Source organism: Mustela nivalis (assembly GCF_964662115.1).
Source record: "Mustela nivalis genome assembly, chromosome: X".
Taxonomy (NCBI): Eukaryota; Metazoa; Chordata; class Mammalia; order Carnivora; family Mustelidae; genus Mustela; species Mustela nivalis.
In genome coordinates this window covers 125,707,211-125,732,551 of record NC_139040.1, presented here as the reverse complement: position 1 = coordinate 125,732,551, position 25,341 = coordinate 125,707,211, and the positions used below count along the sequence as shown (strand labels likewise).

The window sequence follows — 25,341 nt, the reverse complement described above, 5'->3', positions numbered from 1 at the left end:
AATGGCAAGGAGACTTCAGGTTGCGAATAATGTCAGCCATGCATCAAAGCCTTAAAATCTGTATAACTCACTGGAGCAAGATTCCAAAGATGAGTGTTAGGCTCGGTAACTGTCAAGTCTTCCAATCTATTCAAGTCAATCTTCAGTCTCCTTAATTCAACATATAAATGCAAATATAAAAACAATCCTCTTGCTTTGCATTTAATTCACCTAGAAACTATTCCATGTAATTAGAACTCAATGAAAGTAACAGCGCCTGCCAACGGGAACCAAATTTTCTTTTCAGTTCATAACTGTTATGCCCCTGAAAGCCTCATCTTAAGAAATTTTGTATTTGTGGGTGGCTATGGATTTTTTTTTTTTCCTCTAATCTAGAGCTCAAAGAAAATGTGGTCTAAGGATACTGCTGTGGGTAACCTCAGGAAGGAAAAATGTCTCCAGTTGTTTTGTTTTGTTTTTGTTTTTGTTTTTTTAAAACAGCAGGTTGCCATTCTTCAGGGCCAGTACAGCAAATCCTCCGGCGACCCTGGATCATCTAGGAATGAGTCACTCTAGATAAGCACACATCCCGGAGAGCCCAAAGTTTATGCGCTAACCATCTTATTTTAAGTTTTTATTTTTGTAATGGAGACATTTCCTTGTCTTTTTGAACCACTGAACCACTTAGTCTTATAGGCATAATTATAGGTGAAAATACAGCTCGAATTCAGAGCTGAATGAGCCCATCACAATAGGACCACATGAAGCGAATGTGTTTCCAGCCATCCCCAGTGACAATCCATTATGAGTGATAATGTCTCTTTAATGTGGCACTCCGCTCAGCCTCCTCCTGGGCCCTGTGTGAGGGACTGCTGGCTTCCTCTCCTCTGAATGTCAGAGCAGTTCTTGGTTCTACCTCTTCACTGTCCTCTCTCGTGCCCACTGGCAACAGTATGGGCAAATTGCTATACCACTGTTGCTTTTCGTCTCTACCATGGTGCCCACCCAAGTCCCAGGTGGCCAGCTGGCTGCTACCAGGCCAGCTCTACTCCTATATTTCTCTTTGCTTTTCCCTTCATTATCTACAGTGGCTTCTCCAGGCTTTCTGATTCTGAAGGCGAGCTTCTCATGTACTTATCACCAATGGGCTGCCACATCTCTTTCCTTCTGTAAGACAGATCCATGAAGGATGACATCATTGGGTAAAAGCAGGTGCTCTCTGGACCCCAGCTTTTCTTCTCAGGAGAGTTTGTTTATTTGTTTCTTTTTTTCCTTAAATCCTTAGTAATTCCTGTAGGCTGCTATCCTAAAAACTAAGGGTTTGCTCTATGATTTTATATTTTCCCAGGAAAAAAAAAAACAACTAATTTTAGAATTTGAATTGCTAAGGTCTGGCATGGAAATTGAAATTCCTTGGTTCCTGGTATAAAGACTGAATTGCTGTATAATTCATCTCTACTCAAATAATTAATTTCTGTTTCAGTTTTATTAATGAGTATAATTAAGTCAACAGCAAGAGAGTAAAGGGTCTTGTTTCTCCTTGGGAGATGGAAAACAGCTTACCACGAAGGAGGAGGAAGGTGGTCTTTCACATCAGCTAGCATGAGTTCAAAACCGATTCCCACCATTCAACATCTTTGTGACCTTGAGAAAATTACTTAGCCTTGGCAAGCCCCAGTTTTCTCATCCAAAAAAATGGGATAAATAAACTTCACTAGAGAGGTGTTCCAAGGGTTAGAAAGTACACATACAAGGCATCAAATAAAATGACAGGGAGTGGATATTAGAGGGAAACTTCTTTTTCCCATTCCTGACTCTCTGGCTACAGAAGACTGACCTGGGCCTCAGCTGGGAAAAGCAATCCTTGAACAACAGAGAGAGAGAGTGCAAGAGTACATTTTCAAAGATACTGATCTTTGTTCCTTTTTAGAAGCTCACAGTACTCTTTGGCCTAGGGCATTCTGACTGAGCTTGCTGTAAACACACACGCATACACAATGTAAACACACACACACACACACCACCACCACCACCACCACAACAATAGCACCGGTTAAATAGATTACACTACATTTGCCTACAAATGTCCACATAAAACACATCCTAGTTTCCTGTGGTCGGCAGTCATGGCTGCTCCCAGCATGTTGGCCCTGATTAATGTGTGGGGTATGTGGGTGGTTTGGGGCACTAAAATATATCCCAGTCTCCAGCAAAAGGCCAGACTGTGCTCACATAAACAGTCCTCTGCTCATTCTGTTTCTGTTTCCCATGACATAAAATAAACTGGCTGTCACATATATATTGTAAGTAAACTGAGAAGTTTCTTAAGTACATATATGGCAAAGTAACACATAAATAGAGAACCGAGGAATCTTGTTTCGTGAATAAATAGGCCTAGACAATTACCATACAGTGGAGTGCACCATTGGTGTCGCGCATTGGTTGGCTTTCTTTGCTTATTTTTTTAATACCCACTTCATTGAGATATAATTCACATACTCTACAATTTATGCATTTAAGATGTTCAACTCAACAGCTTCTGGTATATTCACAGAGTTTCGTAGCCACCACCACAACCAATTTTAGAACATTTTAATCACTTCAGAGAGACACCTACACCTAGTAGCAGTCACTCCCCCTCCCCCAGCCCCAGCACTAGGGAACCACCAGTCGACTTTCTCTCCCTATGGGTTTGCCTATTCTGGACATTTCACCTACATTAAAATCACCCAATATGCGACCTTCTGTGGTAGGCTTCTTTCACTTAGCACAGTGTTTTCAAGGTTCATCCACGCTGTCGCATGTATCAACACTTCATCCTTTTAAATGCCAAATAATATTCCACTGTATGGATCTATCCCATTTCATTTACCCATTCATCAGTTAATGGACTATTTCTACCCCTGGGCTATTACAAACCAGGCTCCTATGAACGTTCACATACAAGTTTGTATGCAGGCACATATTTCCTTTCTCTTAGGTGTCTACCTAGAAGTGGAATTGTTGAGTCATAGGAAAACTGTCTGTTTAACTCTTTGAGGAACCGCCAGATTTTTGCCAAAGTGTCTGTACCATTTTATGTTCCCACTAGCCATGTATGAGGGTTCCAGTTTTCCCGTCTTCTTGCCAACAGTCGTTATTATCTGACGTGTTGATTGTTACCACTCTAAAGGGTATAAAGTGGTATTTCCTTGTAGTTTTGATTGGCATTTCTCTGATGGCTGCTGATTTTGAGCGTTTTTCATCTCCTTATTGGTCAACTGTATATATGATACATATGCTTACTGGCCGTTTGGAGGTCAATAGAGTGGATGTAGGAGGTAGAACTTCCAACAGAGTTGTGGAGGAATCAGATACAGGAATGTTATCCTACAGTTCTTTCTTTTTTTTTTTTTTTAATTTCTGCTAGCACAATGAGCGTCCTGAGGAATTTGTAAGTAACTATAATCTTAAGACTGGAATTTGTGAGCCAGCCATAAATCACTTAACCAAAACATGATGAAATGCTATTCAACAAAATGTTGGAAGAAGCAGTAAGATTAATAACTAAAAAAAAAAACAAATGACTTCAATACCGTAGCTTTAAAAAAAAAGCTATGAAAATAGAACTATAAGTCATCCATCCATTGGTCAAAGGTGTTATCATTGGCTCCTGTGTCAAATATTAAGACCCCAGCCTGGCAGCCGGTCACGCAGTCTACTGAGGGTATGTGTGGATGTGGGAGGGGTTGGGCAGAATGGGACGGCCAGTAACAAAAAGGACAACCAAGTTCTCAAGGTACACTATGTGACAAGCATTGTCGTCAAGAGCGAGGCAAGCGTTGTGTTTCACCTACAGTATCTATTATCCTTGCCCCAATCCTACAAGATTATTTTTTACTGTTGCCCTTGGCAGTGCTTTGCTTGTTGTTACAGAGAAGGGCAGTCCTTTCCTGCCCATGGTTACCTCCTCCTGAGGTGAGCAGCCACTGGGGGCTCCTTAAGCATAAAAGTCCACTCAGGTCCTACAGACCAGCCTTGAACCCTGGCCAATTGGCCCCGGGGTGGCGATCCAGCAGCCGCCCAATCTGCAGAAACCTGGGAGAAGGCATAGTGAGAGAGCCTTCCCAGCATGCGTGCCACTGCCCTAACTGAACCAATGGGACTTTCTCTGGTGCTAGTTAGCTGACAGATGTGGTCGCTGGTGTTCAGTGGGTGTCAGGGCAGAAGAAGCCAGGAACAGAGTGAAGATTTTAACATAGGAGGATCCCACAACAGTCATCCCTGAATTCTTCCTACCAGGGTTGACCAAAACCTGGGACAGAAGATGCTATGGGTGTCCTGGTGATAAAGGATCTCCTATCCTCGGCGTTCAAAAGGCTATAACACAATTTCATCATGTCCTTTTCACGGATGAGGAAATCAGTCATAACACACACACACACACACACACACACACACACACACGAAATCCGCAACCCTTGCAGTGCTTAAAATGTTTCAATGGCTCTCTCTTGCTCCTGGGTTACAATCCAATATCCTTACTCTGTGGCCTACAAGACCCAGTAATTCCTCCTGCCCACCCCCACCCATTTCTCCAAATGCCTCTCATGCCATTCCTCCTCTCACTCACTTTGGACTTCCTTCATTCACTTCCTCGAACCTGCTCTGCCTCCTTATTCCCTGGGGTCTTTGCACAAAGGACTCCTTCTTTCTGGAGTATTTTCTCCTTCTCTTTGCCACCTAATGCCTCTTCAGCCTGGACGTCTTGATGTTTAGGTCAAGCCGTGACAGATACAACAAGTGCCACAGTCAGGTTAATCTGGTTCCACAGCCCTCCGAGAAGGGGGAGGGAGGTCTCTGGATTGTACCCCATGGTTCGCTGGGTATCTGTGTCAAGTTGTTCACTCAGGAGCACAAGCAGGAACCTGGGAACACACGCCCTCTGGCCTTCTCAGAGTCTGCCTGCTGAGCACCAAGGCTGGGGACTGCTGAGCTGGAGGAGCCCCGCCATGTCCTCCCAGGAGCACCGCAAAGGTACTGTATGGCCTCCACACTCAGGAGACACACAGGCCAAGGCAAGGAGAGCAGGAGGGAGCCCTTTGTGTGCACTTTGTTTTTTGTAATGGATACTGCCGGAGTGTGCAGACTGCAGTGAGCTATTTCTTTTAAAGGACACTGTTTTAAATATATAGGCAATTTCAGAGCACTACAGCAAAGAGAGTTGTAAAGCAAATAATCACCTTCTATTATGCCTTTGCTTAAAACTGAAAATCATAACAAAACTGAGATAGCACTCCACATTGACTAGGATGGCAAAGATAAAAAAGACAGGCGATAATAGTGTTGATGAGGATGTGGAGAAATTGAAACCTTCGTGCACTTCTGGTGGGACTGGGAAATGGCATGGTCACTTTGAAAGCGACCTGGACGTTCCTCCAGTGATTAAACTTAGAGTTAACCGTAGTGACCCATAAATTCCACTCCTAGGCATATACCCAAGAGAAATGAAAATACACAGCCATACAAAACTTCTACATGAATGTCCACAGCAGCATTATTCATAGGAGCAAAAAAGTGGAAACCATCCAAATGTCCATCAACTCACGAATGGATAAACAAAATGTGTTTCCATATGATGAAACATCATACGACAATAAAAAGTAATGAAGTGTTGATACATCCCACAACAGGAGTGAACCCTGAACACTTTAAGCGAAAGGAGATGGTCGCAAAGGACCACATAGCGTATGATTCCATTCATATGAAATATCCAGGATAAGCAAATCCATGGTGACAGAAAGGAGATGGGTGGCAGTCAGGGGCTGGAGGGTCACAGAAGTGAATGGAATCTGACTGCCAGTGCGAATGGGCTTTTCTTTAGCGGGGGGAACACAATATTCTAAAACTAGCTCTTGGTGATCACTATGAAATCCTGCAGATATACTTAAAACCTAGCAAACTGTACACTCTCACTGTATGAGTTGTTATTTACATGTGTGAAACAAACAAAGTTATCCCTCGAGTTTAGAGAGGAGGGCATCGCTACCCAACCTCAGTGTGTCTGTGCGAGACCATGTAACACGCACATCTGTCAGGCTAATGCACATATCTCCAGCTATCACAGGACAGTCTTACCAACTGCTAGGAAAATGAAAGCCCATACCAATGGAACTACAGGGTCCGAATGACCTTGACCACAAGAGTAAGGGAATGATAAAGAGAAATTAGGGGGGAAAAAAGGAGGAGGAGAGGAAACAAGCTAATGTTGGAATGGGATCTTTCCACTGCACAAAACAATAAAGGAAAGGAAAAAAATAAGTGAAAAGTTGTTTCCTGTAGAATCTCTTTAAGCAAAGGGAATGATTTTCACAGCCCCAAGCAAACTTCATGATCACATGGCCATGGCCAAAATGCTGCAAATAAGATGAGGAAGACAAGACCATGGCCTGGAGGCAGTGACTTCATTATATGGAATTCAGGCATTGGGCTGTGTCACCAGGAAGTCCTCTATGTTCACTTCATCACAGTATGATTTATACATAGTCAAAGTCACCCACTTTAAATGTACAGATCCATGATTTTCAGCCAATGCCCAAATTGTGCAACCATAACTAAAATCCAGCCTTAAAACATTTTCAACAAATTACATAGACAATTCTGATGGTAGCTCAGATCCTTTTTGGCTTTTGATTTGAGAAAGTCCAATTTCTTACCAGGCTGGTGATTAGTTCAGTGTGATGTTCCTGCGTTACCCAGAAACGTATGCTTGGTCAGATTACTGTGACTCTTGAATAAGTAGTAAAAAATGAAGCTTTTTCTCATTTTAATAAATCACTTGGTTTTTCTAAGAGGGTGGGCTAGAAGTGAAAAAGAAAGGCTGTACTGCTACGCATGTATTTCAACTTCAGTTGTATAGCATTGCTTTCAATTCATTTGCAAATAAACAAATACTTTTTGATTCTCGAATCAGTGTATCCTCTTTAAAAACAACTTTATTGAGATGCTATTTACATACCATAAAACTTACCTGTCAATTCACCAAGCTTTGCAACATCTTCGCAATCCAATATCAGAACATTTCCATCACCTTAATAACGTCCCTGGTGCCCATTTGCGGTCACACCCCTCTCCCACCCGCAAGGCCCAGACAACCACTCAGCTACCCTCTGTTGCTACAGATTTGTGGAAATCATTATATCTTCACACACATACACAAAATACAGATTTTAAAAATATCTCTCCATGAACAAAATCCTAATTATAGACAAAGGATTGGGTGTCTCTAATATTTACAATTTTTAAGTAACAAATAAATCAAAGGTTGCCAAGAAATCTCTGAAAACCAGTCTGGCAAACCTGTTTTCTGCGCTGAAAAATAAAAAGCCTATGACAACTGACCAACAGACAGCACTTTTCCATCGGGCAAGATTTCCTCCTTAAAATCAAGAGAGTCCATTTCGCCCCCTTCCGGCATCCCTCTCCCACAAAAAAGCACCAAGTTAAACAGGTTAAAACTGTTTATGGCACATATTCTTTATTTTATCTGCATTAGAAACCCCGAAGAGGTTTCATCTCCTCCAAATTTGGATCAGAGGTCAAATCAAACAAACAAAACTTTCCAGAAAGACACCCGGATCCACAGCTTCCTCAGCGCTTTGGTAAAGTGTCAAGACATTAAACTCTCTTCAAAGATTGTCTAGAAAGTTCTGACTAGTCAAAGAGCTACCAGCTTTCTTAGCAACCCCATAATGTGAGCAGTTCACAGTCGATCATAGATCTGTCATTTTAAGGAACACTTACTGAGATATTTTAATTTAATTAACAAAATAACAAAATTCTTATCATGGGGAGTTAGAATTCTGCCCCCCCGTCATGTAATATGTACGCTATAGTCCTGAAGAAAATATTATTCCCAAATTTCCTTTCTCTATTAATGAATTGACCATTGGTCAACATGTCAAATATAAGAAATTGAGTCATTTCCGCAAAACTCTCCAGCCCAGCAGAACTGTGCAAGTAGATAAATAATGTTTCATTTTGGGTTTGTACCACCCAATTACTGCCCTGAAACACAACACCCTTCTTCAGGCCAATCCATGACCTTCCGACGGCAGCCTTCACAGGCCACAGGTGGCTAGTTTCAGAGTCTAGTACACTGGCTCTCACAAGGGTGCTGACTGGCTTTCTATTTTCAACTGGAATTTCCTCCTCTGGGGGTCACTTGATCCCCACCTTGTGTGGCATTTTCCTGGTTCCCTGTTTGGTGCCATACCTTGCCCCTCACTTTGGAACTGAAGAGAATTCCAGGCTCATCCTCTTGCAGAGTCTAATGAGAAGACGACTCATAGACGTTAGGCTTCATATCTGGTGGGAACCAGGTTTTGTGAGCCTCCCAAGCTCCTCTGAGGAGACACCAAGGTGACATTTACTCAGGAAGCTGCTGAGATCTAAGACAAGACCTGCAGGAAATGATAGCGGGAGGCCATGTTGTAGGGGCTAACGCTGTAAAGACATCTCCATTCAAAGGGTCACAAGAATGTGGAAAAGTCAGCCAAGAGAAACATCACAAAGCATAAGAGGGGGCCACATCCCTTGGCAAAACACAGGCTGCACTGGCAGGACTGAGAGCTCTCTCCCCACACACCTCTTGTGACTAAGCACGCAGCAAGCGCCGCAGACTATGGTGTTTTAAAGGTCAGCCCTCCGAGGCCCCTTACATTCTTTCCTCTGAGGGAGTTCTGGACACACTAATGTAAAAATCTCCAATGCAAAACAAGAGGGGCCAGCATTTTAAACCAATGAGTAAATGACATTTTTTTCAGAGTTCAGTCCTCAGCTTTGAACTGAGTAAGAACAGTAAGGCTCGTGAAAATGATTCTGCCAAGAATATTTACAAGATAAGCCATGAAAAAAATATATATTACGTTCAACTTAAAAACTCCAAAGGGTTTTCTGGTGACTTAGAGAATTAGACAAGGCAGAGAGGTTTCAGACTCTATGACCTGTGATGGGGACACATCGTGCTTTTTATTCAAGAGGAATCCTGAGAGTAGAAACCAGATATTATCCTTTCTTGAAATTTTCTTTGAGCACTGGACACATACCCAGTTCTCCACACATACTGGCAGATATGTGAAGGTTTGATCTTATTTTGCCCTTATCCGAATGTTCCCAGAATTCTCTTCCACTCAAAGGATGTGTGTCCCCTTTCTTTGGTCTTTGTTCTTATATCAACAGTAGATCTGTCCTCCATGTCTGTGGGAACGCGAGGCAGAGTTTTAGACCAGAGATTGACAAAGTGTGTCAGTAAATGGCCAGATAACACACAGTGTAGGCTTTCCCGCCAACCGCTCAATTGCAACCACTCAACTCTGGTGTTAACCTGAAAGCAGCCATAGCCAACACGTAACGATGGGTGTGGCTGTTTCCAATAAAACTGGATTTATGGATGCTAAAATTTGTATTGCATATAATTTGCACATATCATAAAATAGTCTTCTTTTGATTTTCCCCCCACTGTTTAAAAACCTAATGCTTATTCTGTGCTTTGTGAGCTATAAAAAAGCAGGCGGCAGTCTGGATTTGGTCCATGGGCCACGCTTTGCTGACCCCTAATTTAGACAACTGAGTGACTAAAATACAGCAGGTGCTCTGCTGGGTCAAATCAACTACAGAGCAAACTGGGGGGACAAACACAGAAACCACCAGGATTTGGCAACTGTTCAACCAATTGATATAATGGAAGAAGACAGGGCAAAGGTTTTAAACTTCAGAGAGGAGATTTTGTGTGTGTGTGTGTGTCTGCATTATTTTTAATTTAGCTTATCCATTTACATGTCAAAATTGATCAAATTAACCATCTAATTTCCAAAGGTTAGCTCTGATTTGTTTGAACTAAAGGATTAAATGTATTTTTCTTCCAATTATACATGACCTCATCTACAATTATTCTGGGTTTTAAAACAGGAGCTAAATTTACAAATCTTTTTAAAGTGACACCAGTAAATCAAAGCAGATTAAAAAAATCTCCCAGGAGGTGATTCCAAATGTTTTCCTTCTGACAGATTGAGGAACCAGAGCTGCTACACACAAGGAACCAGGGCGGGGGGGGGGGGGACTACAATAATTCTGTTTAAAGGTTAATATTATTCATCCTATTTCTAAATACTCCCTTGCTATCTGTTCAGTCTATATCCATCCAATCAATGTGGCTTTGTGGGGACTGGTGTCAGTGGGATGGACCCATCATCTTACCTTTGTCATCTAATTAGGTCATAAGGAAGGATACAGTCACACCCTCAGTGGAGACAGCCCATTGACCAAATGGAAAAAAATGAGACAGATAGATCTGTGCCTTCTTCAAAACATCAGCATGTTCAAATGAATCTGATTACATATCGAGGGAAGGTATATGATTTTCCCCCACTTCTCACCCCTCACTGCACTCAGAAACTTTCCGTGGCTCCATCACGGACGGAGTGTTCTTTCCCTATCCTCTGACATTAGGCGTGGACACGTCACTCGCCTGGGCCAATGGCGGCTACGTAGAGATGAGTGTGTTCCAAGGTCCCACCTATGCGTTAAGAATCCTCCATCCATTCTGCTGGTCATACCCGTGCTCCTGCACCTCCCCAGGTGGGTGCTGCCCACAAACCCACACCCCTGAATAAACAGACGCAGCGCACAACTAATCGAGGAGCCAAGCCCTGCGGGACTAGCAGCCTGGCCTCAGGTCAAACAGCTGAGCTCTGCCCCAGTAAGCTGATCCCAGCTGACCCCCAGACTCAGGAAAATGAGTGATGGCTGTTTTAAGACACTGAATGTCAAAGTAGCTTGTCATATGGAATAGTGTGGCACTAGCTAACCAACAGGAAGAGATAGTTCTACATTTCAGTCAATAGAACTACACAGCCAAGCACCATTTTGGGTGTATGTATCTGCATGCCAGGGGTTCTAGACTTTTCTTTTGAAAGATACATAAAATAAAAAGTGTCTCCCAGTGCAGAAATCCCGTAGAAGGCCTTACACTTCTTTACATACAGGTTCTCCTGAGACTCCCTACAAGGGTGATAGGAGGAACCACCATGGAAATGATGGCACTGCACACCTACCTAATTAAAAGCCAGAGCATGGTGTAAGAATGTCTAGATTTTAAAAAAAAGTCTCCTTTTCCAATAAAGATCAAGGCAAATGATATAGTAAAGCTCTGCAGTAATTGAAGCATCCAAGAAGAGTATGCCTGTGTTTGCAGAATCGCAGAGCATCAGCATTTTTTACACCTTTTTTTTTAAAATAGTGGGAACCAAATAAGTGCAGGAAGTCTTTATAACTGTGTCCCGATGATAAGGTTTTACTCTGCAGCTATCCTGGATAAAAACAGCTATTAAGTTTTTTTTTTTTTTTTTTTGAAACGGCTAATCTTGATAAGGTTCAAACTTTTCCCCAAGAGAGGTCTATGAACCACCACTCCCTCTGAAGTGAATGAGTAAAAATGCATGTGTCTCCTGAATGCCAGGGTTTACATAACCCTTGGGCTGCCCAGAGCACAAGTGGGTCATGGCTGTGGCAAGTACATGTGAGACGTGTGTTTCTCCTTGCTCATAGAGCCTTGTGGAGGGCAGAGTGCCAGTTCTCATGTACCTTTTCCAGGCTGCTGCGAGTTCACCCATGCGGCTATCATTCCTGAAATGGATGTTCCATCAGAACAGCCATGCAGAGAGGGGGCACGGGGCCTCCGTGCAGGAGCTAAAAAAGCCTGTGGTGTTTTGATCAAAAGCCCTTTTCGAGAGAAAACACAAGAGTTGGAATGACAAAATTACCACCACGCTCAGCTAAAAATACCAAACAGGATGTTCTTTATTTGCGGTTGTATATGTTACTAACAACGAGAATACAAAAATCCTCTCTGATCTCATTATCTATTCATTTTACTTTCTTCTGTTATGTTTCTGGATGGTTTGGGCATAAACGATGCGTGAGCAGAGGCATGCTGCCATCGCGGGGCACCTGAGTGGCTCAATCGGTTGAGCATCCGACTCTTGGTTTTGGCTCAGGTCATGATCTCAGGGTCGTGAGCTCGAGCCCTGCGTCAGGCTCCTCACTGGGTATAGAGCCTGCCTGGGATTCTCTGTCTCCCTCTTCCTGTGCCCCTCCCCTCACCACCCCCCTCTAAAAAAGAAGAAGAAGAAGAAAGGAATGTTGCCCTTGTGCGGGAAGGAGAGATGGGGGATCACTTAAAAGGTGTCATTTTCTGGAGAATGAGTGAGCGGCTGCCTGGATCAGAGAAGGGGTAAGACACAGCATGGCTGATACTACAAAGGGGGAGCGTGAAGGGGTTCTTCTGTAGCAGTGGAACAGTTCTGTATCTTGAGTGGCAGATATGCCCATCTATACGTGGGAAATGACTGCATCTCTCCCCCTCTCTCTCTTTCTCTCACTCACTCACATGTGTACAAAGGAATGCATGTAAAAAATTGGCGGTGAGATGTGAACAAGGTCTGTAGACAAGTTAATAGTAATGCGCCGGCGTCGATGTCCTGGTTTGATATTGTACTCTAGTTATGTAGGAAGCTATCACTGACGGAAGCTGGGTCAAGGGGACACGGGATATCTCGGTAGCATTTTTGCAATTTCCTTTGAGTCTACAATCATTACAAAATGAGAGTTTTGAAACTATCATCTCAAAGATAAGCTCATCGCATTTTAACCACTGGCCACTATGTAGTGGTTCAAAGCATGGAGGCTCGGCAGTCGGAGAGACAAGGATTGGAGAACCAGTCTCACTACTCAACTTACTAGCTGTGTGACCCTGAAACATCTCAACTCAGTTCCTCAGTTTCCTCCTCTTTTAAACAGATTTAGGACCTCACAGGTCCTCAAGAACCTCACAGGGTTCTTTTAAGGATTAAATAATGTAGAATGTCAAGGGCTCATGGGAAGCATTCAATAAATATTGGCTGGTATTATTACTGTAAGTCTGCCTAATTGTTTCTTTTCTTTTTTTTCTTAACATATCTGCCTAATTATTTCTAAGAGTCCTAAGTCATTAGCTTTGCTGGTATTCAAGCACATACCAGTGTCGGGTCCCTGCTACCTGTGGCCAAGGATGTGGAGTCCAGATACGCCCCTGGTCCTGGCCTCTGCCCCTTTGGATTTTTCAGTTCTGTAGTGAATAGGGCATTTAAAGAAGCAATTACAAGCAGGATAGGTATCACAAAAGTGGATACACAGGCCTTGAGAGGAAACTAACTCAGGAATGAGAGGCACTTTCTGTAGTCAGGGCTGAAATGGTAGTTTTCTCTCTGCTAAGTTAACTGGAGTTAATACGGTGATTAAACCGCAGACCTCACTTGCAACCACTCCTTACCCACCACAGAGAAACGAGAATAACTCTTCATGAAAGCACGGATCAACCCATTTTGTGTCGATGTATAATGTCAAGGATTCAAACTCTGTAGGCATCGACCAGAAAAAGAGCCACACCAATTCTTCCTTTTTCATTGTCTGGGAACTAAATTCTATTAGACTATTTCAATGAGCATATAAGGGAAAAATTAATTATAGTTTAAGCTTATATTAAAAATACCAAAGTATTTTTGAATGAAGTATGGAGCTTCTTAATATGAAATTCATTACAATACATATGTAAAATATGTCATGGTATAATAAGTGAAGAGTAAGTACTTTAACAGGCTTGTAATATGAATATTTTTAAAGATATGCACATCTCATATGGATGGAGCTGGTGTAACACATTACTAGTTTAAATGTGGTCATTGAAACAACCCCCAGGGGAGAGAAAAGAGACATTCTAAGCAATCCAAAAATCCTGTACCTGCTTGGGAATTTAGGGTCTTTCATAATGCAAGTAAACCCCAAAGAAAACTGAACACGAGTAGGGTGACTTTCATGGGTGCAAAGTCTCCCACTCCACTTCTGCCAAAACAAAAGAAACACTTCTGCCCATCTCTGCGCTGGCCTGCACCCTGTGAGGCTGACCCCCATGGACTGCCTCTTGGTAGATGTGCTGGGCTCAGTACTAGAAAGGGGAGAGGAGAGAGTAAGAAGCCCAAGAGGTCACAGGATTGCTCCTCCCACCCCATCCCTGCCTCTCCATATTCTGCCCTTGCTGCAATCCTCCCTGGGCACGTTTCCGGGGTCCCTTCAGCTGAGATTGGAAGTCACTGGCTTCTGGTGACCCCGGCCCCTCCCTGTGTCCACATGGTAACAGCTTCCCCATGTTGCTAACGCTCCATGCTGCCCTATTCCTTCCTTTTGGGTTCCTTTAAAAGTACTGGCACATCAGGGAGAGTTCATTCGGGAAGCAAAGGCTTTTGGGGTGTGCCATCCTCCTGCTGCTGTGAGTCAGGAGCTAAGGTGGGGGGAATGCCTCATCTTTTGAGATCGGTGTTTTACATTTTGCCTAGACCATCAAAGTGACATCATAATGGGACTGTTGAAGGTCCTGCGCATAAATACTTACAAAAGTAATACTACACGTTACCGTCTGCAAAGTCTTCTAGCAAACTCGAGATTCCATTCTCTCGCTAAACTATTATTATCCTGTGGAGCTAATGAAAACGGTGCTGGCGCTGCCAAGTAAGGAATCTAGAGCGATGTCGGGGCACTCTGCCCAGGCACAGCGGCCCCCACCTGGCACAGGGGAGCTCCGCGGATGCGCAGCCGAGGGGTTCCACGTGCTGGCGGGAGGCCTGTCGGCTCTTTATTTCACTTGGACGGTCTTATATGTTTCTTTACCAGATATTTCAGTCGGCTGCAGAAAGGGTCATTCAAAAATATTTTTAAAGTTTATTCATCCAACCGTCTTTTGCTGTTTCCATGGAAACTCTTCCCCAAAGCCACAACTCCAAATTCTTCTGAAAACTTCATTTCAGAAATTCAATTTAGCTGACTCTCCAAACAATCAAATTGTACTATGAAAAATTTTTAAGTTACAAGAGATTGAAGAATGTGTCAAGTAACCAGAGAGAAGGAGACAAAATCCTGACCTGTTTGCATTTCTCAAGGAAAAAGCCTTTAGTAATGATGATCATATTTGAGTGAACAAATTAGTCTTATACTTTGTGTACAACTCATCCAAATTGAGACATATCCCATATTTGTGTCCAAGTCATCACCATCAAGTCAGAGAAAGCCATACCCTAGAATGACTTGTAGGAGTCCATGCTGTTTTGTTTGATCTTTCAAGTTTCTAGGTACTCAGAATGTAATTGAGAATAAAAGAAATCAGAGAGGCAAGTCTCTTGAAAATAATGTTAGAACCAGAAAATCTGAGAGGCTATGTTAAAAGATATGAAATTAATTGCATTCAAAATGAAACAAGATGGGATCGGGAGGGAGACAAACCATAAGAGACTCTTAATCTCACAAAACAAACTGAGGGGGGCCAGGGGTAGGGGAGTAGGGAGTGGGTGGTAGGGTTATGGACATTGGGGAGGGTATGTGCTATGGTGAGTGCTGTGAAGTGTAAACCTGGCGATTCATAGACCTATACCCCTGGGGCTTATAATACATTATATGTTTATTTAAAAAAAATAAAAAATTTATTAAAAAAAATTAATTGCATTCATTTGTAAACCCTGGTGGATCTTAGTCCAAAGTTTTACAAGCACCTAAGATCTTGAAATCCATTTACTCCCATCATTTTGGAGCTTACAATCTAAAACAGGTTGCATAATTTCCACTCAGTCATGTGGCCAGGACTTAAGAAAGGGCCCTGCAGTCCTTGTTGATGGCAAGCTAGACAGACCACCAACATACCCATCAGGCTGGGCTGCCCAGGAGACCGCTACAGTGGATGGGACTGAGAGCAAAAAGTGAAGGGGGAGCTGTCTCCCTCCTCTTTCCTTTTACTCTTTGTTCAGTGCCTTTGCATTTTTCCTTGGAGCAGGCCTGTCCATATCACATCCTCGAGGGGTAGTTGCAGAAAGGAAGTGGACCTTAGCTCCTTACTCACATAGTCACGGATCCCATGTCTATGCACGCAGGCCTTCTGAGAATCGCTCCTATGCGAGTTCAGAGATTATGATTCCTAATTTTAGAGCTGGGATTAACAGATTTAATAAACTGGTACCCCAGGTCCATCGGAATAGAGGTAGCAAATTTAGACAAGGCTGTTAGACACTAATAAATCAAGAAGTCAGTTATACTCTGACACAGGAGAGCAGACAGGAAATATTTAAAAACTAAGGCCCAAGATTACAAAGGGCCTCTGCTCCTTGCTATTTACTGGGTGCCTACCCTGGGGTGCACACCCTAGAGGCGGTGGGGCTACCCTGGGAAAAGAATGACTGGGTCGCTGCCCTGAACACACTTCCACATCAGTAGGGAGAGACAGACAAACCGCGAAATGTGTGACAGAAGACCAAGGAGTGAGGCAAACACGAAGACAGCAGCCAGCGTGATCTAATCACAGGTTACTGAGTGAGATCAGAAGCACTTTGCGAAGCGCACTCAGGGAAGATGACATTTTCCCCTGCAGTTTGGAGGGATGCCTGCTGCACAAGGAACATCTTAGATAGAAGGGAGAGTGAGTACAAAAGCCTCGGGTGGGAAAGAGCTGGTTGCACTTGAAGACCAGAAGTAACACTCAGGTGGCCGGGCAGTGGAAAGGTGAGGGAGGGTTTTAGGGAGCAGGTGGGGTCACTGGGGAGGACTTGGAAGGCCACAGTCACAGACAAAGATATCGGCCTAAGCGATAAAAAGCCAACTGGAGAGCATTAAGTGCTGAAATGTCACAAGGGCATTATCTTTTTCAAAGATCTCGCTGCTCCCACTATTGGGATATAGGGTTACCACACTTTCCTAGTGTGGACAGCTGGGTGCTTGGATTTAGGTGACAGCAGTAGAGATGCAAAGAAGAGGATGCATTTGGAGAGCACTGCAAAACAGATCCGGCGGGGCTGCTGCTCCCAAGGTGCTCAGGCCTGTGTGGCTCCCCCAGTGACCAGCCACCTACTGAGACAGCAAAGACTGAGGGTGACATGGGCACGGGGTGAGTGAGAAATTGGCAAGCCAGCAAGGGCTGCCTTGGATGAGACAATAACATCACAGCCAAGTTGAGAATCAAGAGCACTTGGTCCAGAGTTACCACAGGGTGGGGAACGGGAGAAGTAAATCACAGGAGTTCATTACCAGAAAGGATGAGGCAAAGAGTAGTATTTGTTTTCCCATGATTGGCAGAGATGCAGCGGAACACGCAACAGGAGTCAGATTATTTATGCATTCACAGTGGTGCTTAAGAAGTGTCTTCAAGGAAGTTGCAAGATGGCAGAGGAGTAGTGGACTGAAATGACATCAGGTCCCAGGAGTTCAGCTAGACAGTTATCAAACCATTCTGAACACCTACAAACTCAACAAGAGATACAAGAAGAGCAGCAATTCTAGGAACAGAAAATCGACTACTTTCTAGAAGGCAGGACGTGCAGAGAAGTGAATCCAAAGCAACAGGAAGATAAACCACAGGGGGAGAGGCTGGCTCCTGGCAATTGGCGGAGTGGCAGAGCACAAAATCCGAACTTCTGGAAGTATGCTCCAGTGAGGGACGTCACTCCAGAAGCTAAGCAGGGGTGGAGCCCTCGCGGGGACAGCGTGGTCTCAGGTCCTGCGGGGTCACAGAGAGATCGGGGGTATCTGAGTATGGCAGAGCTCCCGGGTATCAGACTGGGGAAGCGAACTACAGAGACGGAGCTGAGGAATGAGCTCTCCGCTCAGGGTTACCTTAAACCATGATCCAAGGCACAGTCAGACCACTGGTCTTTGAGCAGGGACCCCACAAGGGGCAGATCCGGGGAGACTCACCTTCCTCCTCCAGGAGGAGAAGCGCAGCAGGAATCTGCTGGGTTTGGAGACTCCAAACGGGACTGTGCGCCAGAGATAGAAACACTCGGTCACAGGCAGGGTGAGCATGGAGCATGGCTAGAAACCAGGGAGACAGGAGTGATTGAGCACTTTTCTCTGATGCCGCACTGAGGAGTGGGGCCCTGAGCTCTCAGCTCCTCTGGGCCAGAGATTGGGAGGCAACCATTTTCATTCCTGTCCTCCAAAGCTCTACGGAAAGCATTCAGGGAACAAAAGCTCCCGAGACCAAAACTGTGCAGAGAGCGACCTCGAACAGATTTCTTAGCCTGGCCCCTGGCAAGGGTGGTTTAATTCCACCTGGGGCAAAGACATTTGAGAATCACTGCAACAGGCCCCTCCCTCAGAAGATCAGCAAGAACATCCAGCCAAGACCAAGCTCACCGATCAAGGAGAACACCAGAACTCCAGAGGAGGGGAAAGCAACTCATAGAATTCATGGCTTTTTCCCCATGATCTGATAGTCTTTCAAAGTTAAGTTTTTAAAAATTTTTTTCTTATTCTATTTTTTTAACTTTTCCTCTTTCTGCTTTTAACATTTTTAAACTAGTTTATCTTAACAATACCTTTCTAAAAAAATCTTATTAAACCTTCATCATTATAGTCATATTTTATATCTTCATTGTATTTAACCTTATTTTTTATATACATATAGGTTTTTTTCTTTCTAAAAAATTTTGGAATACAATTTCTTCTAATAGATCAAAATATGCCCTAAATCTAGTGCATGGCTTTCTTTTAGTCTCCATCCTGAGCACATTCTCTCCTCTTTTTTTCTTTTTCCAAGCAACTTATCTCATCAATTCCCTTTTTAGAATTTGTTTTTAATTTTCATCTTTACAGTCATAGCCCATCCCTTCACTGCGTTTACCCTTATTTTTGTGTATATATATAAGATTTTCTTCCTTTAAAATTTTGGGAGGTAGTTTCTTTTAAGAGACCAAAACACACCCAAGTCAAGTGGGTGGCACTGTTTTCTTTACCAGTGTGTGTATGTGTGTGTGTGTGTGTGTAAATATACATATATTTAAATATGTTTATATATTTTATATTTATATATATAATATATTAAAAAATATATATATTTAATTTCTTTTTCCCCCTTTATTCTCCCCTTGGTTTTGGGTCTCTTCTGATTTGGTTAGCATACATTTTTCTGGGGTCCTTGCCACCCTTTAAGTATTTTATTTTCTTGTTCATATATTCTTATCTGGATAAAATGACAAGGTAGAAAAAAAATCAACACACAAAAAAGAACAAGAGGCAGTACTGAAGGCAAGGGACCTGATCAATATGGACATTGGTAATATGTCATATATAGAGTTCAGAATGATGATTCTCAAGGTGCTAGCTGAGCTCAAAAAAGGCATGGAAGATATTAGAGAAACCCCTTCTGGAGAAACAAAATACCGTTCGGAGAAATTTAAAAAACTAAAATCTAACCAAGTTGAAATCAAAAATGCTATTAATGAGGTATAATTTAAAAAAATGGAGGCTCTTACTGCTAGGATAAATGAGGCAGAAGACAGAAGTAGTGATATAGAAGACCAAAGACAGAGAATAAAGAAGCTGAGCAAAAGAGAGACAAACAATTACTGGACCATGAGAGGAGAATTAGAGAGATAAGTGATACCATAAGATGAAACAATATTAGAATAATTAGGATTTCAGAAGAGGAAGAAAAAGAGAGAGGGTAGAAGGTGTATTGGAGCAAATTATAGTGGAGAATTTCCCTAATATGACAAAGGGAACAAGCATCAAAATCCAGGAGGCACAGAGAAGTCCCCTCAAAATCAATAAAAATAGGTCCATGCCCCATCATCTAATAGTAAAACTTACAAGTCTTAGTGACAAAGACAAAATCCTGAAAGCAGCTCAGGACAAGACGTCTGTAACATACAATGGTAGAAATATTAGATTAGCAGCAGACTTATCCAAATAGACCTGGCAGGCCAGAAAGAACTGGAAGGATATATTCAAAGCACTAAATGAGAAAAATATACAGCCGAGAATACTATATCCAGCTAGGCTGTCATTGAAAATAGAAGGAGAGATAAAAAGCTTCCAGGACAAACAAAACTCAAAAGAATTTGCAAACACCAAACCCAGCCCTACAAGAAATATTGAAAGGGGTCCTCTTAGCAAAGAGAGAGCCTAAAAGTAGTAGACCAGAAAGGAACAGAGACAATATACAGTGACAGTCACCTTACAGGCAATACAATGGCACTAAATTCATATCTTTCAGTAGTTACCCTGAATGTAAATGGGCTAAATGCCCCAATCAAAAGACAAAGGGTATCAGAATGGATAAAAAATAAAACCCATCAATAAGCTATCTACAAGAAACTCACTTTAGACCCACAGACACCTCCAGATTGAAAGTGAGGGGGTGGAAAACAATTTACCATGCTAATGGATATCAAAAGAAAGCTGGGGTGGCAATCCTTATATCAAATAAATTAGATTTTAAGACAAAGACTATAATAAGAGATGAGGAAGGACACTATAGCATACTTAAAGTGTCTCTCCAACAAGAAGATCTAACAATTTTAAATATCTATGCCCCTAATGTGGAAGCAGTCAACTATATAAACCAATTAATAACAAATCAAAGAAACACATTGACAATAATACAATAATAGTAGGGGACTTTAACACCCCCCTCACTGAAATGTACAGATCATCAAAGCAAAAGATCAACAAGGAAATAAAGACCTTAAATGACACACTAGACCAGATGGACATCACAAATATATTCAGAACATTCCAACCCAATGCAACAGAATACACATTCTTCTCTAGTGTGTATGGAACATTCTACAGAATAGATCACATCCTGGGTCACAAATCAGGTCTCAACTTCTATCAGAAGACTGGGATCATTCCCTGCATATTTTCAGACCACAATGCTCTGTAGCTAGAACTCAATCAGAAGAGGAAAGTTGGAGAGAACTCAAATACATGGAGGCTAAAGAGGATCCTACTAAAGAATGACTGGGTCAACCAGGAAATTGAAGAAGAACTGAAAAAATTCATGGAAACAAATGAAAATGAAAACACAACTGTTCAAACTGTGGGACACAGCAAAGGCAGTCCTGAGAGAAAAGTATATAGCACTATAAACCTTTCTCAAGAAATAAGAAAGGTCTCAAGTATACAACCTAACCCTACACCTAAAGGAGCTGGAGAAAAACAGCAAAGAAAGCCTAAATCCAGCAGGAGAAGAGAAATAATAAAGATCAGAGCAGAAATCAATGAAATAGAAACCAAAAGAACAGCAGAATAAAACAACGAAACTAGGAGCTGTTTCTTTGAAAGAATTAGTAAGATTGATAAACCCCTAGCCAGACTTATCCAAAAGAAAAGAAAAAGGACTCAAATAAATAAAATAATGAATGAAAGAGGAGTACAAACAACACCAAAGAAATACAAACAATTATAAGAACATATTATGAGCAACAATACACCAGCAAATTTGAGAATCTGGAAGAAAAAGATGCATTCCTAGAGACATACAAACTACCAATACTGAACCAGAAAGAAATAGAAAACCTGAACAGACCCATTACCAGTAAGGAGATTGAAGCAGTCATCAAAAATCTCCCAACAGGGTGCCTGGGTGGCTCAGTGGGTTAAGCCGCTGCCTTCAGCTCAGGTCATGATCTCAGGATCCTGGGATCGAGTCCCACATCGGGCTCTCTGCTCGGCAGGGAGCCTGCTTCCTCCTCTCTCCCTGCCTGCCTCTCTTCCTGTCTCTCTGCCTACTTGTGATCTCTCTCTGTCAAATAAATAAATAAATAAATAAATCTTTAAAAAAAAAATCTCCCAACAAACAAGAGTGCAGGACCAGACAGCTTCCCAGGAGAATTCTACCAAACATTTAAAGAAGAATTAATACCTATTCTCCTGAAACTGTTCCAAAAAATAGAAGTGGAAGGAAAACTTACAAACTCATTTTATGAGGCCCACATTACCTTGATCCAAAAACCAGACAAAGACCTCATCAAAAAGGAGAATTATAAACCAATATCCTTGATGAACACAGATGTGAAAATTCTCACCAAAATACTAGCCAATAGGATCCAACAGTACATTAAAAGGATTATTCACCACCACCAAATGGGATTTATTCCTGGGCTGCAAGGTTGGTTCAACAACTGCAAATCAATCAGTGATACATTAATAAAAGAAAGAACAAGAACCATATGATACTCTCAAAACATGCCAAAAAAGCATTTGACAAAGTACAGCATCCTTTCTTGATCAAAACCCTTCAAAGTGTAGGGATAGAGGGTACCTACCTCAATATCATCAAAGCCATCTATGAAAAACCCACAGTGAATATCATTCTCAATGGGGAAAAACTGAGAGCTTTTCCCCTAAGGTCAGGAACACAGTAGGGATGTCCACTATCACCACTGCTATTCAACATCATACTAGAAGTCCTAGCCTCAGCAATCAGAAAACAAAAAGACATAAAAGGCATCCAAATTGGCAAAGAAGAAGTCAAACTCTCACTCTTTGCCGATGATATGATACTTTCTGTGGAAAACCCAAAAAACACCACTCCAACACTGCTAGAACTCATACAGGAACTCAGTAAAGTGTCAGGATATAAAATCAATGCACAAAAATCAGTTGCATTTCTATACAACAACAGCAAGACAGAAGAAAGAGAAGTTAAGGAGTTGATCCCATTTACAATTGCACCCCAAACCAAAAGATGCCTAGGAATAAGCCTAACCAAGGAGGCAAAGAATCTGTACTCAGAAAACTATAAAGTACTCATGAAAGAAACTGAGGAAGACACAAAGAAATGTAAAAACGTTCCATGCTCAGGGATTGGAAGAACAAATATTGTGAAAATGTCTATGCTACCTAAAGCAATCTACACATTTAATGCCATCCCTATCAAAATACCATCCATTTTTTTTCAAAGAAATGGAACAAATAATCCTAAAATTTATATGGAACCAGAAAAGACCCCAAATAGCCAGAGGAATGTTGAAAAAGAAAGCCAAAGTTGGTGGCATCACAATTCCAGACTTCAGGTTCTATAACAAAGGTGTAATCATCAAGACAGTATGGTACTGGCACAAAAACAAACTCATAGATCAATGGAACAGAAGAGAGAGCCCATAAATGGACCCTTAACTCTATGGTCAACTAATTTTTGACAAAGCAGGAAAGAATGTCCAATGGAAAAAGACAGTCTCTTCAACAAATGGTGGTGGGAAAACTGGACAGCTACATGCAGAAGAATGAAACTGGACCATTTCCTTATACCACAGACAAAAATAGACTCAAAATGGATGAAAGATCAATATGAGACAGGAATCCATCCAAATCCTTGAGGAGAACACAGGCAGCAACCCCTTCGACCTCGGCTGCAACCACTTCTTCCTAGAAACATCACCAAAGGCAAGGGAAGCAAGGGCAAAAATGAACTATTGGGACTTCATCAAGATCAAAAGCTTTTGCACAGCAAAGGAAACAGTTAACAAAACCAAAAGACAACTGACAGAATGGGAGAAGACATTCGCAAATGACATATCACATAAAGGGCTAGTATCCAAAATCTATACTTATCAAACTCAACACCCAAAGAACAAATAATCCAATCAAGAAATGGGCAGAGAACATGAACAAACATTTCTGCAAAGAAGACATCCAGATGGCCAACAGACACATGAAAAGTGCTTTACATCACTTGACATCAGGGAAATACAAATCAAAACCACAATGAGATAACCACGTTACAGCAGTCAGAATGGCTAAAATTTAAAAATCAGGAAACGACAGATGTTGGAGAGGATGCAGAGAAAGGGGAACCCTCCTACACTGTTGGTGGGAATGCAAGCTGGTGCAGCCACTCTGGAAAACAGTATGGAGGATCCTCAAAAAGTTGAAAATAGAGCTACCCTATGACCCAGCAATTGCACGACTGGGTATTTACCCTAAAGATACAAATGTAGTGATCCGAAGGTATGTGTGCACCCGAATGTTTAGAGCAGCAATATCCACCATAGCCAAACTATGGAAGGAACCTAGATGTCCCTCAACAGATGAATGGATAAAGAAGAGGTACACACACACACACACACACACACACACACACACACACACACACAGTGGAATACTATACAGCCATCAAAAGAAGTGAAATCTTGCCATTTGCAATGATGTGGATGGAACTAGAGGGTATTATGCTGAGTGAAACAAGTCAATCAGAGAAAGACAATTATCATATGATCTCCCTGACATGAGGAATTTGAAAGGCAGAGTAGGGGGTTTGGGTGGTAGAGAAGGTAAAAATGAAACAAGATGGGATCCGGAGGGAGACAAACCATAAGAGACACTTAATCTCACAAAACAAACTGAGGGTTGCTGGGGGTAGGGGGTTGCAATAGGATGGTTGGGTTAATGTCCATAACCCAACTGTCACTGGGGAGGGTATGTGCTATGGTGAGTGCTATGAAGCGCATAAGCCTGACCATTCACAGACCTGTACCCCTGGAGCAAGTAATACATTATATGTTAATTTAAAAATTAAATTAAAAAATCAGAAACTAAAAAAAAAAAAAAAAGAAGTGTCTCCAAGGGTGGGAGGCATGATTTCCTAAGGTGATGGGAGTTCCACAGGAAAGGGACCACATAAAGGAAAAGCTCTCAGAGCAACTGAAAAGAGAGCACGTTGTGAGGTTGGGGTGAGGCTGGAAAAGGTATCCACAATTAATAGAGCTGTGAATTAAGGGGGTTCAATAATTTCCCATTTAGTTGTAATGAGCAAAACGTTAGCTTTTGTGAGGAGAGAGACAACAAGCAGAGAGCTACAAAGGTGAATTCTGGGCCATATAGCAGGTCAGTACCAGTCCTTCTCAATTTCTTAAGATGTCTACACCCGTAGTGCTGATGGGTGATAACCAATTCGTATCAGCTCGACCCTGCAACAGCTCAGGGTGTCTTCAGAATTACCAAAGAATGTCCTATAATCGGCATCTCTGAATTATTAAGTGAACTCAATAGCTTCCAAGTCTTTGGAAATCGAATGTTCACAGAAAGCAAATCTGGCAATTTGCAGAGTAAGATCTTAACCATTTGCGATAAAGAGAGGCTCCCGCTCGGGGGTAGGCAGCTTAGCCCTTCCTGTGGCTTCCTTAAGGAGGGGTCACACAGAGCCAGGGAATAGTCAGCATTTAACGTCGAGGTTGTGGTCGAGAGCACAGACGGCGGGGCAATCGCACCAAAGAGGAAGTGAGGGAGCAATGGAGGAACTCGGCAGCAGACCGTCCGAGGGACGCCAAGGGCTACACCTTGACAGCTGGACTCCCCAGGGATCAGTGTCAAGTCAGAGTCCAATCCCCCTGCTTTTTGGCACAGCTCAGTGAACAGAACACACATCACCCCACGGACCGATTTATCTCAGCCAGAGGCCTCCTGAAACTTCCTCGTTTCCCCTTCGTAGAACGGGGTGAAAGGAAGAGTGGGACTCCAGGGAGCTGC

At 42.4% G+C, this 25,341-nt stretch overlaps 1 protein-coding gene across 5 annotated transcripts in view; it reads right to left on the bottom strand.

Annotated features, from left to right (window-relative positions):
- The window catches only part of ARHGAP6 (Rho GTPase activating protein 6), a 475,091-nt gene that overhangs the window by 220,370 nt on the left and 229,380 nt on the right, over positions 1 to 25,341 (bottom strand). The window contains exon 1 of one of the 5 annotated variants that reach the window (XM_082717096.1): positions 8,234 to 8,251. The exons of the other annotated variants lie outside the window; for them this stretch is intronic. The gene's annotated coding sequence lies outside the window, so the exon portion shown is untranslated. Of the gene's footprint in view, positions 1 to 8,233; positions 8,252 to 25,341 lie in introns of those variants that run through there. 5 annotated transcript variants of the gene reach the window in all.